Below are 219 nucleotides of genomic sequence, written 5' to 3' on the forward strand. Positions count from 1 at the left end.
CACTTTGCCAAACCGGATGCACTGTCTATCAATATATATATACATGTGAGAGGCCAGGGAGAGTTTTTTTATTTTTTTTTACTGGCGGAAAAATAAAGATTTAAATTCAACTGATTTTGTCTTGACTTGCCGGGTGAGTGAGGGAACTGTCACCCCTTTAATAATTATTTAATATAAACTGTCTATGTCCATGTTGTGGGTAGATGTAGCCAGGAGTTG

Source organism: Etheostoma spectabile, chromosome 4 (genome assembly GCF_008692095.1).
Source record: "Etheostoma spectabile isolate EspeVRDwgs_2016 chromosome 4, UIUC_Espe_1.0, whole genome shotgun sequence".
In the NCBI taxonomy this organism is placed as follows: domain Eukaryota; kingdom Metazoa; phylum Chordata; class Actinopteri; order Perciformes; family Percidae; genus Etheostoma; species Etheostoma spectabile.